This window comes from Mastigoproctus giganteus, chromosome 8 (assembly GCF_048544385.1).
Source record: "Mastigoproctus giganteus isolate SK-2022 chromosome 8, ASM4854438v1, whole genome shotgun sequence".
NCBI classification, from domain to species: domain Eukaryota; kingdom Metazoa; phylum Arthropoda; class Arachnida; order Uropygi; family Thelyphonidae; genus Mastigoproctus; species Mastigoproctus giganteus.
Genome location: NC_143582.1, coordinates 44765837 through 44780249, shown reverse-complemented (window position 1 = coordinate 44780249; position 14413 = coordinate 44765837). Strand labels below are relative to the sequence as shown.

The 14413-nt window shown below is 38.4% G+C and overlaps 1 protein-coding gene across 2 annotated transcripts in view; it reads right to left on the bottom strand.

Moving 5' to 3' along the window:
* LOC150081500 (bridging integrator 3-like) overlaps positions 1 to 14413 on the bottom strand; it is a 193406-nt gene that overhangs the window by 98577 nt on the left and 80416 nt on the right. The window lies entirely within an intron of this gene.

Below are 14413 nucleotides of genomic sequence, written 5' to 3'. Positions count from 1 at the left end.
GTGTCACTAAACATAAGCATAGGAGCAGAAGAATCCTTTTTGCGAGATATAAGAGAAGACTGGGTTTTAGAAGGGTTGAAATCAACTAAGTTGTCTTTGCCCCACTGGAGAATTACCTGAAGATCTGCATTTAAGGAATTGGTAGCAGATTTTCGAGAAGTTCAAGCTGATTGAGCAGGGCAAGGCTTCTTGAAATGGAAAGTGGAATGCAATGTGCTATCATCGGCAAAACTATGGATAGGATTTCCAGTCAATGGAAGAAGGTCATTAATATACAAGAGGAAAAGAGAGGGGGAAAGAACTGAACCTTTGGGGACATTAGTGGAGAAGTTAGAAGACAGAGAACCATCTACCATCACCCTCAGTGAGCAATCAGAGAGAAAACTGTATAACCAATAACTAAAAACAGTTGGCAAACCATAAGATGGAAGCTTGTTTAGAAGACCTTTATGCCAAACACGATCGAAAGCCTTTGAGATGTCAAGAGCAGCTACTTGTGTTTCACTTAACTTTTCCATTGAATTAGTCCATAAATGGGTAACATAAGCCAAAATAACACCAGTGGATCGACATTGACGGAATCCATACTGGCGATTGTTGATCGGACGGAAGGTTTCTAGGTAGTTTAAGAGTTGGCGGTTAATTGATTTCTCCATTACTTTAGAAAGAGTAGAAGTAATTGCAATGGGACAATAATTGGATGGGAGGGATTTGTCACCTTTTTAGGAACTGGCTGGATATGAGCAAATTTCCAAGCAGAAGGAAAAACACCTTTGGAATAAGAAAGTGAAAAAAGGCGGCAAAGAATAGGAGTAAGTTCAGGAGCACAGTTTTTGAGAACAAGTGGAGAAATACCATCGAGACCTGGAGCTTTCTAAGCATCAAGATTCGTCAAAATCCTTCTGACATCCCTTTCACGGAAGACCACAGGGGGGCATTGAATGGAGCGTGTTGGGAATGGTGGGAGTTGTTTTACCAAGATCATTAATACATGAGCTAGAAGAAAAATGGGATGCTAGCAGGTCAGCTTTATCCTTGGCTGAAGTGACAACAGAACCATCTGGTTTGGACAGAGGTGGGAGCAGAGCTGGGCAAAAGTTGCAGCCAATAGCTTTGGCAAGAGACCAGAATGCTCGGCTACCATTAGGGTAAGAAGCAAGTTCTCTACTCTTAGCCTGTTCAAACTTTAGTTCGGATTGATTAATAACTGCTTTACAATTGTTGCGAGCTTTGGTGTAGGCAGAAAATGAAACTGGAGAATTAGAAACAATCCAAGAGAAGATCAGCATTCTTCTCTTGAACAGCCTTAGCACATTTATTGGAAAACAAGGTTTAGATAAAGGACGAGATTTTCAAGTTGAGTTTGGGATAAAGGATTCCATTCCTGCAAGAATAATTTCACTGACATGATCTGAGCAAACGTTGATGTCAGAAGTTTTGAAACAGTAATCCGACCAAGGAAAAGAAGTCTCGCAGGTCATCCCATTTTGCATTCTTGTAATGCTAACAACACGAGGCTCGGAATAGCCATGAGATAAAGGTTCCATTGGAGAAGAGACAATCACCAAGTTGTGATCTGAAGTGCCTAAAGAACCTCTAACTTCAACCGTGTACTTAGAAGGGTTGTTTGTGAGAAAAAGATCAAGCATATTGGCTGTATGATTAGATTGTCCGGTATTCTTGTAGGTAAATGAACAATCTGTGCAAGGTCATCAGTAATTGCAAAAGCCTCAGCATCTTGACCAGTTGGATCGGTGTGACTAGAAAACGGAAACCAGCTCGAGTTGTGAACATTAAAATCACCAAGGAAAATTACCTCACTGTTAGAAAAGTTGGACTGGAGAAAGTCAAGTTGCAAAGAGAGGAAGTCAAAGAGCTCCAAGTGATTAGTGGAGTTGGGAGAACAGTAGAGACAACAGATGAATTTGACACAATGAGGTAGAGAGATTTTAAGTCAGGGAAGATCAAAGAGAGGAGATTCCAAATTGCCAAGTCGCTGACAGGGAATATCAGAACGGATATATGCACAAGTACCACCTTTAAGGCGGAAGAAATCATACAGCGAATAGTTTGGGCAACAGATGAACAGTAGTTCAATCAACCGATAACTGAGATTTTGTCAGAAAAAAGTACATGGGCTTTGGCAGACTGCAAGTGGAAATGGACATCGTTGAGATTAGAATTGAGATCACGTATATTTGTGAAATGAATTAGGAAGTGCTTGGGAGGTTTAGATCTTTTCGCAGAAAAGCTTGCTCTATTAGTTTGACAATTCATGGTGTATTCAATAGTAAGAAAAAGTGGATGGGACATGCTGTATGAAGTAATGAAATTTTTGGATATGGCGTACACATGGTAAGAATATACCCAGATCCTTGACAAAATGTGGCCTCGACAATGCTCCCTGCATACACACTACTCGGACTCCCTCCAGTCACTATCTGGCAGAGTGGAGGTAGCAAGATTATACACTAGCTGATCCGGAAGCCTCCTAGAGAGTTACCAATAGGTTCGGTCAGGTGTACTAACTAGTGGCCGACCTGTGAACACCGTTTTAGAGCTGTACCCTCAAAATGTAAGGAATATTGGATCTCGCCACAATGTTCATCATAACCTCAAAAGTCATCAATCATACTGCATGATGGAAGAGATAGGGAAGGGTTGACCATAACTTAGCTCTAGAGACTAAATATGGGTTTCACCATTTCAAGCCTTCCATAAGCAAAGTGGTGGTATTGTACCTGTTGATGACAGTCAACTACCACTTAGTACTGCCTGGTAACATAGAGGGGTGGCATTCCTCCATGTGGTGTGGGCACCACACCTCGACCCCTGCATACGTTGGTTCACACCTGGGTGGTCACCTACCATGTACTTGTGCATGGAGGTTATACCAAGGATGACTAACAGTCCCACCATCGTGAAGGTGCAAGCAGAGGATTGGGCTGCCACAGACCGTCCGGACTTCACTGAAATTGGGTCCACTTGACTTGAGTGTCACCTGAATATCAGTTCCATCAGTGTTTTAGACTTCCAGGTAGCAAGTACAGTTTGTATAGCTGGCATATCTGAGAGAATGTCTAAGACAAACTCATGGACCAAATGCAACCTCATGCAATAAAGCCTGAAATACATAATGCAGTTATAATGTCAATTTTTCAAATGTACATATCTATAAATATTTCCTTCAAAGCATTATCACTAAATGGAAAGATGTTTTTTGTAGAGTGACTGGGAAGCTGTTGGAAAAAACAGCTTATATGATGAAACTTATATGATGAGAGCCCTGTCAATCAATTCGGCCCTGGAAAGATTGTGCATGGCTCAAGGGGTAGAATTTTTTCAGCCTGGTCTGTACTTGTTAACAGGAGAGACTGCTTCTAGAGGGATGGGATACACTTAAATAGTAAGGGTATAAGAATGTTTGCTGATGCTATCGAGGCAATGTTAGGTGGGTCGGAAAACTGCTAGATTAGGGGGGATACAAGGATTAATAGATTAATAGTAGCCACTGGCAGAGGTGAAAGTGATTCTTGCACTGCTTCCATTGGAATGAGCAGCAGCTTGGAACATAAGATACAGGATATTTCAGAGACTCCTGGGAGTCATTGGGGTACAAGTAAACACATGGGTTGTGTTAGGGTAGCTAAGAATAAAAATATGTGCATGTATACTTGCGTGTACACCAATGCTAGGAGTTTGGTAAATAAATTTGATGAATTTGAGGTATTGCTCAAAGCATCAAAGGCAGATATTGTTGGGATATCAGAGACGTGGTGTCATACAGATATAAGTAATGCAGAACTGGAATTTGGGGACAACGTCTACAGAAAGGATAGACAGGATAGGAAGGGAGGAAGGGTTATGCTATTAGTTAAGAAACACATAAAATCCAAGGAAGTGAAGCCAGTCGAAATCGCTGGACAGTGCAGTGTCGAGTCAGTTTGGTGTGACATAAGCATTGGGAGATCAAAATTGAAAGTAGGAGTGTGCTATAGGCCTAATGACTCTGACGAGTATAATAAGAAACTGTACAGGGAAATAGAGTGGGCCAGTAAATCAGAGAGTCTTATAATGGGGGATTTTAATTTCCCAGATATTGACTGGAATTTGTGGATTGGTCACTCACACACTAGCAAGGCTTTTGTGGATTTATTGGATGACTGTTTTCTAAATCAGCATGTTCGGGAGGCAATTAGAGGGAGCAATACTCTTGATTTGATTATCAGTAGTGATTCTTCATGAATTAAGAATCTGCAGATACAGGAACCACTAGCTGGCAGTGATCACAGTGTGCTGAAGTGGGATTTACTCAAGGAGGTAACTACCATCAGGGGTAAAGGGAAGAGTTATTGCTTTTGTAAAGGTGACTACGATGGTCCGAGACAGTATTTAAATTCTATACAGTGGGACCAACTGATGATGTTACCAACAGCAAACTCAAAATGGGAAGCATTCAAAGAACTTATCTTGGAAACTACTAGGCTTTACATACCAACTAAGAAATATTGTTCAAGGTTTAGGCCAAAATGGATGTCAGATGAACTAATGAGGCATATGGCAGAGAAGAAAAATGCATGGGATACTTACAAATTAACACATGACACAGAAGCCTATGATAGATACAAGTTGATCTGTAACCAAGTTACAAAGGAGGTTAGGCAGGCGAAGGCAGATTACGAGAAATCCTTGGAAAGGGATGCGAAGAAAAACAGCAAAGAGTTCTTTACTTATGTAAACTCTAGAAGGAAGGGGATGAATCAGATTGGTCCACTTGATATCAATGGTTCAACTGTTCATGATCCTGCTCAGGTAGCTAACAAACTAAATCAATATTTTGCAACTACATTCACACATGCGGAATTATTCAGGAAGGGGAATGCCATAGATGAAGTAAACACTGGCAGTGAGCTAGATGATCTTGTAATAATTCAGAGTAAAGTGGAGGAGAAATTGTTGAAGATAAATACAAATAAGGCACCTGGGGTGGATGGGATCTATCCAGTTATATTAAAGGAGGCAGCAATGGAAGTAAGCAATCCATTATCCATAATTATGATAGTTTCCTTGGCCTCAGGAGAGATACCCACAGACTGGAGATGTGCAAATGTAACTTCAATTCACAAAGGAGGATCAAAGGGCGACACAAGTAATTATAGACCTGTGAGTTTAACTTCTGTTCCAGGAAAATTAATGGAAGCACTGCTGGATCATCTTGACAAGAATTCAGTTATAGCTCAGACACAGCATGGTTTTGTTAAGGGAAGGTCTTGCCTGACCAATTTGATTGGATACTATGATGTAGTCATAAAAGAATTGGATGGAGGGAATAACTTTGATATTATATATTTGGATCTTAGAAAGGCTTTTGATACTGTTGCACATGGAAGACTGCTGCACAAATTGGAGCAGTGTGGCATTGGTGGTAAATTGTTGCTATGGATAAAGGGATGGTTGAATGGCAGAAGACAGAGAGTGGTAATTAATGGACACTGCTCATCATGGACTAATGTTATTAGCAGAGTCTCTCAGGGTTCAGTGTTGGGTCCATTGTTGTTTTCTGTATTTATAAATAATATTGATGATGGTATATGAAGCTTAATGTCCAAGTTTGCAGATGATATAAAGGTTGGCAGGGTTGTTAAGGACGCTACTGACACTATGCTGCTGCTGCAACAGGATCTGGAAAGGTTGAGCAGATGGGCTGAGAGGTGGCAAATGAAGTTTAACATTGACAAATGTAAAGTACTACATATGGTAAACAGCAACCCCAGAGCAACGTATCAACTCTGTGGTACTACACTGACAGTGGTAGAGAATGAAAAGGACCTGGGAGTAATTGTGCAGGCAGATATGAAGTTCTCTGAGCAGTGTATACGGGCTGCAAGTGTAGCTCATGGTGTCTTATCAATGATATACAGGAATTTTTCTAGCAGGGATAGGGAGGCGATTATTCCCTTGTATGAGGCAATGGTCAGGCCGCACCTTGAGTACTGTATACAGGTCTGGAGGCCTCATTTCAAGAAGGATGTAGAGCTGCTGGAACGAGTACAGAGAAGGGCAACAAGGTTAGTGAACGGAACGAAGGGTTGCTCTTATGAAGAAAGGCTTAAGTTTTGCAAATTACAGTGTCTGGAGACTAGGCACCGGCGAGGTAATCTGATAGAGGTGTACAAAGCCTTGAATGGATTGAGCATGCTCAATGCAGGTGGGATACTGCCTCTTGCTCAGAATAATCACGTGAGAGGGCATAAATTCAAATTGAGGAAAGACAGATGTAGGATAGATGTGCGGAAATTTGCCTTTGGCCAGCGGATGGTTGGTTGGTGGAACAGACTTCCATCCCTTTTTGTGGAAGTTGATAGCCTAAATAAATTTAAGGCTTAGCTGGACAGGTATTTCGAACGAAATGAGGGGTGAAGTGGAAGGGTTGTTTTTTTTTTTTTTTTTTGGCTGATGCTGCATAAGCTTGCTTTCTTGTATCATATGCCTCTACTAATGCTAATGCTAAACCAGGAAACTACTTTGTGCCATAAAGCTCATTCCATCTGCATATAGACTCTTTTATCACACTCTGCACAATCTTTTGGTTGTGTAGCATAGTGAGTACCTTCATTTATTGCACGTGACCACTATTAAGGATTACGTACTGAAAAAAAAAAAAAAAAAAAAAGATGTCATCAGTTTTGGCAAACTGAATTACATGACTATTTCAAAATTGATGCATAAAATTTTAAATCCATAAAGAAAGTGTATACAAAGTTAAATCTATTTCAAATATCATATCAAAATTCATGTGATCGTAGTGGCTAAATTGCAAGCAAAAAATTCTTCATATTATGTATTCAAACTCAAATGCCCAAGACAAGATACCCATAAATGGAAAATTTCCATACAACGATCTAGATAAAATATTTGTTCAGAGGGTCATGACAAAAAAATCCACACATTCTGGAATTGTATGACTAATACACCCAATAAACCAGAGTAATTCATTCTGGCCTTCAAAGTTATATCCTGAGGAACCCTGGAAAATTATACTCTATGCAATAAGCTGATATTTTCTTTCTTGAAATGTGTGACTGAATTCTTGTAATATTACAAGATTATTACAAATATTGACAGGAATTACAAGATTATTATAAATATTGACATTAAAAAGGATTACTCTTGACCTAATTATTAGCAGTGATTCTTCATGCATTAAGAATCTGCAAGTAAAAGACCCATTAGATGGCAGTGATCACAGTTCACTAAAGAAAAGGGATTTTGCTTTTGTAAGGGAGTGAAATACAGTGATCTCAAACAGTTTTTAAATTCTATGCATTGGAACTAACTGATGTTACCGACAGAAATTCTAAATGGGAAGTATTCAGGGATGTTACAGTAGAAGCTACTAAGTGTTTCATACAAACTAAGAAATACTGTTCAAGGCTCAGACCTAAATGAATGTCACATGAAATAATAAGACTTGTAGTAGAGAGGAAAAATGCATGGGAAGCAAACTATCAGGTAATACAGAGCCTAATGTAGATAAAAACTAGTCTGAAACCAAGTCATAAAGGAAGTTAGTTAATGTAAGGCATATTATGAGAAGTTTCTGGCAAAGAAAAGCAGGAAAGACTTCTTTACTTATATTAACAGTAGAAGGAAGGAATTGTATCACATTGGTCCATTTCACATTGATGGCTTAACTGTTGATGAAAAACAGTTAATGAAAAATGAAACAGTTAATGAAAAACTGAATAGGTATTTTACATCTAAGTTGACATGAGAGATTCTTTAGGGAAGGGGATATCAGAAGTTTATCTAACTTTAATGAGCAGCTAAACAATTCTGTGATAACAGAGATGAAATTGGATGAGAAATTGTTGAATCTAAACATAAAAAAGGCACCCACTATGGATGAGATCCATACAATTATATTAAGGGAGACAACAAAGAAAGTAAGCAAACCTTAGCCATAATTATGAGAGCACCTTTGGATTCAGGAGAGGTCCTTATAGACTGGAAACGTGCAAATTTATTCTCAAATTCACAAGGGAGGCTCAAAAGGTGACACGAGTAATTACAAACCTGTTAGCCTAACTTCTGTTCCAGGAAAAATAATGGAGTCTCTTGTTAAATAAGTAATGCAGGACCTTCTAGACAGGAATGCATATATACTCAGTGGTAAGCTATAGTGGGCTCGCGAGAGCCCATTGTTATTTTTTTTTGAAAATTTGCGAGCCCATTGTTGAAATGATTATTTATTTTACAAATGAAATCCTGAATTTAATTATTGAGTATCCAGAGCTGAAACTACGGTGAGGACAGTGGGAATCCATCCTCAGCATTTTAATCACCCAATCGACCATTTATATTTTTAAATTGCTTCATTTTTGAGTTAATTACACTGAACTCCTGTTTAACAAACTTCTTCATAGTGAATTTTTTTAAAATTTTCCTCGGTTTTTATGGAAACATCTAAAATAATTTCTGGCATTTAGGTAATTAGAAAGCGTGAATTAAGGGTGAAAGGGATTACTATTCCACAACATTACTGGTGGCCATAAAACCATGGAACCACATTCCGAGAAGTCACGCTTGTCAATATGCTTCCCATAGCCAGTCAGAGGATTAAGAAGATTCCCGACATGGTTAATAGCAACTGGCCAACCTGTGTTGTGGTTTCCCGTTTACTCCAACAAGAAGTCATATGTTTTTCGGAGAAGTGAGTGATCCAGGCGTTTTAGTAACTTTCTCCTATCTATGTTTACATGGTCACAGTAGCTGAATATCCGAGTGATTCTGATATTTTGCACAGTATTCAAAGAACTAGTGACAGTAATGAAGTCGAGGGGTGAGGGGGGGGAATGAGGCAAACTTTCCAAAGATGAAATGTTGGCAGATGAAATGAGGCTTTCACTGTGAAGAAAATGTTCCAAAATATAATGGCATAATAATAATAATAAAAAAAAACTGTATGCATTATAGCGCAAATTAAGGATTGTATAACGGTCGTGTGTTCGGGCCACAATAGGCAGCTTGCAGAAGGCAATATGAGAAAACAAAAGGAAATATTTATTTTTTAATGCTAAAATCATGACAGAATACAATTATTTCACAAACACCACATTACTGACAGCAATCACAATTTAATTATATCAAAAACACAAATTAAAATTTGCAAAAAATCTTACAAATTATAATTTTAAGTATTATAATAATCTTAATATACTTTAAATAATCTTAATAATAATACTTAAAGACTAAACCCTATTATTTATTTGGGTAACACTTGTTTCCGTGCAGTGTGCGTTGTGGAACAGATTGATTGTACGATCGAATTTTGTGATTCGGTGAAGGCGATTACTTTCTGATTGATTTGTGTCGTTGGGGAGGGTTGTCTTAGCTGAGGAAGGGTGTTTCCGGCCCCCCCCCATCCAGCTGTGTTAAAATCGGTAAACGAGTTCCCGATTTAAAAACATTGTCAAGTGGGGGGAAAAACACCCTAGGCATATCAATATAGGAGGACAGTGAGGGGGGGAAAGCAGTGAGTAGCACTTGTCAATCACTGAGCTGGAGTTTTACTTACTTAATTAATCTAATTATAATAATAACAAGAAAATGGAACATATTTTCCAGGATTCGTTCGGGCCACGATGGGCAGCTTCTAGCTTGCGGACAGCAATTGAGGATTGGAGGGATTATCCTGCTTTGTGCAAACACTTTGAATCAGAAAGTTCAATATTCTGGATTATTAAACTGACTTTTCAATCTGGAATTTCTTAACGATTTAGCACTAATGATCAACATCCTGCAGGAGCTCTCTTACCTTTCAGAAGCTTTACAAAGTCGCAGCACCACTATAGCAAAAGCAGATAAATTAATTATTCTAACTATCAATGCTATCGCTAATTTAAAAAATTCTGAAGGAAATTATGAAGCTAAATGTTGAAGTTGAAAGAATTTGGAGGAATTGAAAGTAAGAACACATTTAAAAAATTAAATTGATAGAATTGAAAGAAATTTTAAGCATATGCTACCTGGAATTGTGGAATATGAAACAACTTTCGTCTGTGGCAAGATGGTGAAAAACGAATAGGAATTTAAGTTTTCTGATAAAATATGAAATAAAAATTTAATGATTTTAGAGATTTTGTCGAAGACAGTTTATCTTTAAAATCGAGTGAAATTCCCTCTTCAATTAAGAAAGCCAGAAATATCTTTGAAACCATTGCGATTAGCAGTGCCGAAGCTGAGCGAGATTTCAGCATAAATGAATAATATTGTGACAACTGAACACATTGCAGATTATGAAGACCATATACATCTAAATGGAAAACCATTGCTTCAATTTGATCAAGGTCGTTATGTCAAATCATCGCTCAGCTATTGAGCAAAGCAGAAGATGGACAACAAATATAAAGAAGTAAATTGCATATGGCAATTTTCAGAATAAATTTTTCTTGAATATTTGTATAATAATTTTTTTCATGTAATCTGTGATTTTTGTGTACCTTTTCTAAAAGAGTGTTTTTTATGTTAATATTTCTTTTCATATTGTAGAATGTCTTGTGATAATTTTTGTTATTTTGTGATATGGGAAATATTTCGTGTTATTTTTTATTCACAGTATTAAAATTTTATCATGAAAAAAAAAAAAGTATCCATTATATTTCCCTAGTTGTTAAAAAAAAAAAAAAGAGAGAGACCAATAAAAAAGTGGTAGATAGTTTTATGTGAATCCTTCGCACTTCTTTTAGTTATTTTGATTTGTATATTAATTACAAAATAAAAGAGCTTTTTTATTGTAAATATTTTATTGATCATTTGCAAATTTTCATAATTTCTGGAAGGCAAGATACAATGGATTTATGATAATTAAAGTAAGAGATGTAGCAGCGTATCTCAATATCTAGAAAACAGCGTCGATTGAAATACCGATCTTGTACCTGTTCGGGGAAACTAACAATGGAATGCTACAAAAATGCGAGATGAAAAAATAAATTGTTGACAAATATTTGTATTGTTTGTTGCAGTCATATGACAAATACTTGTATTGTTGCAATCATACTTACTCCAGGAAGTACGATTGTGACGTCATATAACTCAAAAATTCTAAAAACTTAGAACTCGAGAGACTATTACATCCAGGTATTATCGTAAAGGGGGAGGCATGATGACCAGGCTGACTCAAGATATCATACCGGTCGCGAAAAATGCGTCACTTGCTCTAATCTCACTACTAGTGAGTGTTCCGCGCAGACTAGTAGTATGAACGTCGGAAGTGCCTCTGGCGGAAGCCTACAGCGTGACGTCATCAAAAGGTAGGCAAAACTGTGAGCCCATTGTTAAAATATTCACAGCTGACCACTGTATATACTGCAGTCAGAATATGAATTTGTTAAGGAGTGATCTTGTCTAACTAATCTGATTAGATACCATGATACAGTAACAAAGGAACAGAGGCAAAAAATAATTTTGATATCATATACTTGGATTTCTTGGCAAGCTTCTGATGTGTTATACATAAAAGACTGCTGTACAAACTGGAGCAGTGTGGCAGAAAGGGCAATTTACTGCTATGGATAAAGGTATGGCTGAGTATGAGAAGAAAGAGAGTGGCTATTAATGGACACTGCTCTTTGTGGACTAATGTTGTTAACAAAGTCCCCCAAGGTTCAGTACTGGATCCATTATTGTTGTCTATATTTTTTAATGATATTGTTGAAGGTATATCAGGCTTGATGGTACAAAGGTTGGCAGGGTGGTTAATGTAATTGAGGTAAGCTAGTGAAACAAGATCTAGAAAAGTTAGGTAGATGGGCTCAGAAATGGCAGTTGAAGTTTAACACCGACAGAGGCAAGATACTCCATATGAGTAGCATTAACTCCAGAGTAAAGTACCAATTGTGCGGTACTACACTCAGGATAGTCGAGAATGAAAAAGACTTAGGGACAATTGTGCAGTTAGATATGAAGTTTTCTGAGCAGTGTAGACAGGCTACCAGAGCCTGTCTACACTGCCATGAGGTCTTGTCAATGATATACAGGAACTTTGCTAGCAGGAATAAGGATGTGATTACCCTATTGTACAAGACAATCATTGTCACATACTGAGTACTGCATACAGAGCTATAGGCTTCATTTTAGGAAGGATGTATACCTGCTGGAACAGGTGCAGGGAAGGCCAATGAGATTGGTGAAGGGAACAAAAGGGTGGTCTTAACAAGGAAGACTTAAAATCTAAACTAAAACATTTGGAGACTAGGAACCTGCAAGGTGATCTGGTTAAGGTATTTAAGGCTTTGAATGGATCGAATAAGCTCAATGCTGATGGCATTTTTCCTCTTGCACGAGGGGAATTTTTCCTTCGACATGAGGGGGGACATCAATTTAAATCGAGGAAGGATGTTTGTATGATAGATGTGCAAAGGTTTACCATTACTCAGAAGCCTATGGCAGATATAAGTTAATCTGTAATCAGGTCACAAAGGAGGTTCGGCAGGCCAAGGCAGATTACGAGAAATCCTTGGCAAAAGATGCTAAGAAAAACAGCAAGGATTTCTTTACTTATATAAACTCTAAAAGGAAGGGGATGAATCTGATTGGTCCACTTGACATCGATGGTTCGACTGTTGATGATCCTGCTCAGATAGCAAACAAACTGAATGAGTATTTTGCATCTACATTCACACGTGAGGAATTATTAAGGTTTGAAAATGGCAGAAGGTTATCAAATTGTAGCAAGATACTTAATGATTTTGTAATAACTGAGAGCAAAGTGGAAGAGAAATTGTTGAAGTTAAACGTAAGAAAAGCACCTGGGGTGGATGGGATCTATCCAGTTATATTAAAGGAGGTGGCAAACAACTAAGCAAACCCTTAGCCATAATTATGAGAGCATCCTTGGACTCAGGGGAGGTTCCCACGGACTGGAGATGTGCAAATGTATCCCCAATTCACAAAGGGGGGATCGAAGGGTGACACGAGTAATTACAGACCAGTTAGTTTAACTTCTGTTCCGGGTAAAATAATGGAGTCGCTGGTTAAAGATGCATTGCAGGATCATCTAGACAAGACTGCAGCAATAATTCAGACACAGCATGGGTTTGTTAAGGGAAAGTCTTGTCTGACAAATTTGATAGGATATTATGATGTGGTTACAAAGGAACTGGATGCAAAAAATAATTTTGATATCATATATTTGGATTTCAGGAAAGCTTTTGACACTGTTGCGCATGGAAGACTATTGTACAAATTGGAGCAGAATGGTATTAAGGGTAAGTTGCTACAATGGATAAAAGGATGGTTAAGTGCTAGAAGACAGAGGGCGGTAATCAATGGGTGCTGCTCTTCTTGGACTAATGTTATTAGTGGAGTCCCACAGGGTTCGGTGTCAGGTCCACTGTTGTTTTGTATATTTATCAATGATATTGATGAAGGTATATCAGGCTTAATGTCAAAGTTTGCAGATGATACAGAGGTTGGCAGGGTTGTTAATGACAGTAATGGCAGTGTGCTACTGCAACAGGATCTAGATAATTTGGGCATATGGGCTAAGAAGTGGCAACTGAAGTTTAACCTTGACAAATGCAAAGTACTACATATGGGTAGAAGTAACCCCAGAGAAACGTACCAACTGTGTGGTACTACACTTAAGGTGGTAGAAAATGAAAAAGACCTGGGAGTAATTGTGCAGGTAGATATGAAGTTTTCTGAGCAATGCAGCCAGGCTGCCAGGGCAGGTCATGGGGTTTTGTCAATGATATATAGGAATTTTGCTAGCAGGGAAAAGGAGGTGATTATTCCTCTGTATAAGGCAATGGTCAGGCCACGGCTTGAGTACTGCATACAGGTCTGGAGGCCTCATTTTAGGAAGGATGTAGATTTACTTGAGCATGTACAGAGAAGGGCAACAAGATTGGTGAGGGGAATGAAGGGATCCTCTTACCAAGTGAGGCTTAAGTTCTGCAAATTGCAGTGGCTGGAGACTAGGCACCTGCACGGTGATCTGATTGAGGTATTAAGGCCTTGAATGGGTTGAGCACGCTGAATTCTGATGGGATCCTTCCACTTGTTCAGATTACAAATCTAAGGGGGCATAAATTAAAATTAAGAAAAGACAGATGTAGAATAGATGTGCGGAAATTTGCCTTTAGCCAGCGGGTGGTTAATTGCTGGAACAAATTTCCATCTGTCGTGTAAATTGATAGGTTGAATAAATTTAAGGAGGAACTGGACAGGCATTTGGAGGGAATGGTGTGATTTTTTTTTTTTTTTTTTTTTGGCTGATGCTCCATAAGCTCATACATTTGCTTTCTTGCATCACATGCCACTACTACTACTACTACTACTACTATTAACCAGCAGGTGTTTAATTGTCAGAACAATTTTCCATCTGTTGTTGTGGAAGTGGATAGACTGA